We start from the raw sequence: 4,265 nt of genomic DNA, 5'->3' as shown, positions 1-4,265 counted from the left end.
ATAAATTTTTGCCATGGGCATCACTGCAATYGTCTCAGATCACTTTTCAGACCCTAGACTCTGTTGATCGGCAATACTAGAAGGTCCTTCTTTACCACATTTAATAGATTTCACATAAGATAGCCAAAGAAAATTAGAAAGCATGCTATTCTCATGAAAAAAAAATACTTTTCAATTACCTCTGCAGCCAAATGATGTTATTGCCATACTTGCATTATTCCAAAGTCATTACCTAGACTAAGTATAAGGAACACTATACTAGAATTTAATTGGAAGCAGAAAATTAGAAAGTTCCACCTAATGGTTGCTGTTGAAGCACAAATACATGGAATGAAAGGGGTTGCTGTTTTCTGAACATCACCATAATGATGTTCAGCTACTGCTTGAGAAGCATACATTAGCGTATACATTAGAGCCACTGTTCTCAACTCAGGGCTAGGGGCCCATGCTAAGCACCCTTGAAGATGCTCCCCAGAATGTGACAGAGATGTCAGCATCTGTTAAGTGTCAGCAGCAAGTCAAGCAGCACTGCACAGCAGCAAAGGGCTGAGAAGGGGCTGCTCTGGCACTAATGGATCCCTGTCCTCTTGACTTGGCATCTAGTCCAGGAACTTTGAGTTTTCTGGGTCACAGCCAGCCTCCCCTTAGCTGCTCACAYTGAGCCCAGTAAGGGAAGGTAACACAAGCCCATCTCACACATGCACAGACCTCAAAGAGAGCAGTGCAGAAAGAGGTCATGGGAGGTAACATCTGGGGTCCTGTGAGACCCCAGATCCCTCTTTACAGGGTGGATTTTATGAAACAGAAGTCAGGATATTGTTTTATAAATAGTATTTAAGGACACAGAGCCTGTGRTAGTGACAGACTTAAATCTGATGACTCAAAAGATGCCTTCAAGTCCCATATACCTAAGAAATCATGCATGCAATTTTTCAAAGCTCTCTATGAAACTGGGTACCCTGTYCTCATTTGCAAAAAGGTGTTTTGAAAACAAAAAAAACAACAAAAAATCTGTTTTGGATACTACTCAGCCTGGCTGAGATATGAGTTGAATCATTTTGCATTTTTCATCACAAAAACAGCTGTACAGTATTTGCTACTTCCTTCTTTTTATGTGCTCCAATTTAGGACCACAGAAATCCTGGGCTGGAAAGTATGGGGAAAAAAAATGCTTGGAATATAAAAGATTTAATTTATGCCTTCAAATGCTTAACACAGAGCTATAATTGCTATTTTAATCACATGTGCTGTGTGCGCATTGAATACCAAGGTCTTCATGTGTCAACCAGCACCCAGTAAAGCGGCAGGGATTTTTTCCACTTTAATGTATTCATGTTAACATGTAAAAAGATCCATTTTAAAGGACCTGAAAAAATAGTAAGTGACAGCTTCAACTATAACTGTCAAAAACAAGTGGATATAAAATTCCAGTTTGCCACTAATGGCAGGGTACTTTTTTGTTTTGCCTTCAAACACTTCAGAAACAACCTGCTCAAGGTGGGTGGCAAACTGCTATTTTATGCCCTAGGGATTTGTGTCACAAAGATGCCACTGGATTAGCCAGGCAGCTCTCCTGAGAAGAACTGAGAGGAAATGCCAAGAAGCGGAGTCTTTTGAGCTACTTTTACTCCGGAATTTACATTTTTTTGTATTGTCCTTYTTAGTAAGAACAAGACTGACTTTGGACATCAATTTTTGTCGCGCAAGAAACCTTRCTCTGAATGGTTAAAAACCTCTGATTTTTGAAGTGCTCGGCACTTCTTGTTTCACGTACACATGCACTGTAGCACATTAGCATTTTATTACCGTACATAAAACAGAACAAATCATAGGATAGAATATTACAGGACTACCCAGATTGGCAATCCAAAAAAACAACCACTTCCAATTAACCTAACACATAAGGTACCAAATCCCCTCASTGTTTTTTGACTCCAGGATGATGCCTGTGCTGAAAACTGAAAGCTGAGAAACCAGTGCCAAACACCACTTGGCCACAACATCCCTCTCAATCCCCAGGTACACGAAGGGAGCAGCTTGCAGGAGATGGCCCTTTGATGCTCCCCAGCTGCAAAGCTAAAGCTATCCATGGCACTGACCCGAGTGCCTGATTTGTGTCTGTGCAACACAGCTGCGCAGGTGAGGAAAGGCAGAAGATGTCTCAGCTAGTGATGGCAGAGGATTAGCAGATTGAGAAGGTCTTTTTGTTCGGAAGCCAGACAGATTAATTGCTGTCTTTGCTGGGAGGGAGGGGAAAGATGTGCTCTGTGCTCACCTGGCTGTTGTACTTCCCACCAACTCTATTTCATGTATGGACATGTGATGGGGAGAGCAGTATCTCCTAAATATTTACATAGATCAGCCAGCAGAACAGCTTTTTTTTTTTTTTTTCGCATCCTGCTGGAAAGATCAAAGTTATTTCTCCCTTGCCCCCCTTCCCATTCCTCTGAAGTTCAATTTTAGCCCAGTCTCATTTTTGTCTCAAGGAAGCAAGACTCATGTGATCCCATATGTGCCTAAGTGTGTGTCTCTGCCTGTCTCTCTGCAGGTCTGTTCATTCCTCCTATCCCCTCTGTAAGTTTTGGAGAACACTATCTCATTTCACCCAAGACTAGAAATGTCAACTGTGAGACACAAASATAAAACAAATCAGGGTTCACGAACTCTGCAGCTCACAGAATGACATCTCTTTGTTTTGGGGGAAAAGGGGGAGAGGATTTCATTTTTCTTGTGCTGTTCCCCTTCAGCTTTGTATACCCTTATTATCCACTTTCATTAAATGAGCATACTAACTGAGCAAAGCAGAGGGGTTACTTGGTGGAGGCATGGAAGAAAAGATGGTGCTATAGCTCTCAGAAGAGGACACGGGAATGAGAAAAGGAGCTCTTGTCTCTTCCTCTTGTTATTGAGGGCTCACATGCAGCAAAGCACCTGGAAGATCRCAGATACATCTCACTGTGGAAAGTAAAATGATCACATTTCTCACATAGTTAGAGACAGAAAAGATTTTCTCATTAAATCTGTATTCAGTCAGCTAATCAAGTAAAATTGCACAATAACCCTTCTAGAGTCTAGGATATAATTTTTAATCAAAGTTTGCAATTTTCAGAAAACTTATTCATATGGATCAATGATAAAAATTATCAGACAGGACCTGGTAAGAAAACCAAGAGGTACAGATCAACAGCCATCAACTTCATTAAAAATAAAAAAAAAAAAAATAAAAAAAAAACACCTTGGAAAAATGTGTATTCTCCAAGTTGATCACCTGTATCCACAGATTACAAGGACACAAGGAATCACTAACTCATTATGCCTGAACTCTGTTGACAAAGAGCAGACTTTTTTATATTGTTATTTCTGATTATCTTTCAACAAGACATTTTCTCTTGATCCAAAATGTTATTCTCATCCTAACTATGAGTTTGCAAGGCCAGTTATCTTAGCCTATATGGAGAGGTTTAGAGACCACAGCATACACTACACTATTTCCTGCTTACATCTTGCAGAAAACTTCTTAAAGCAGAGCATGCCTGATTTTTATCTGACTCCTCCAGTGAATATCACATAGTGTGTTCCACGTGCCTTTTGTAATCAGCTGTAATTTTGACTGCATCACACCTTGAAACATCCAAGTTGTAACATAGACTTCTTCAAATATTGTCAAATATAAACTAGATTTTTGTGGAACTGTGAAGCATAACCTGGCACAGGATTTAGCATTTGCTGAGTAGGATTTGTTCAATCATTATATCATATATCTTATAATATAAAACAAATATTATTATAGGTATGTTATATTCATATAAATCAATTATGACTCTCTTTTGCTACCTGAGATGACTTTATCTGAAAGTCTGAAATCTTCAAAATTTGAACAGTTGTAAGTCTATTCTTTGTCTATGTAAAAAAACCACCCAGCATTTCAATGTTCAGTAATACAAAAATACAGTTGAAAACAAGTAAAATAAATTGCAAAATAGTGCTAAAAATAAAAAACATGAAACACATGACTAAGAATCAATGGTCTCTGTAATAAAACAGGGAAAACATTAAAGTACAGATTAAGGCTACTCTGCTCTAGTCACTTGAAATTCTGCAGGAGACAACAAATACTAAACAGGTGAAAAACCCAACGTGGAAATGCAATGGAAAATTATTTTGTTTTTTTGCAACAAAACAGAATTAAACTTACTTTGCACTTGTGCAATAAACCATTTTGTCCAGCTCCAGTAGAAAAAATAAAAGTAATTGTTTCTTTTTGG

Source organism: Nothoprocta perdicaria, unplaced genomic scaffold, assembly GCF_003342845.1.
Source record: "Nothoprocta perdicaria isolate Ctin4 unplaced genomic scaffold, notPer1 scaffold_25, whole genome shotgun sequence".
Lineage (NCBI taxonomy): Eukaryota > Metazoa > Chordata > Aves > Tinamiformes > Tinamidae > Nothoprocta > Nothoprocta perdicaria.
The sequence above is the reverse complement of the archived record's forward strand: the minus strand, read 5'-3'. Positions refer to the sequence as shown.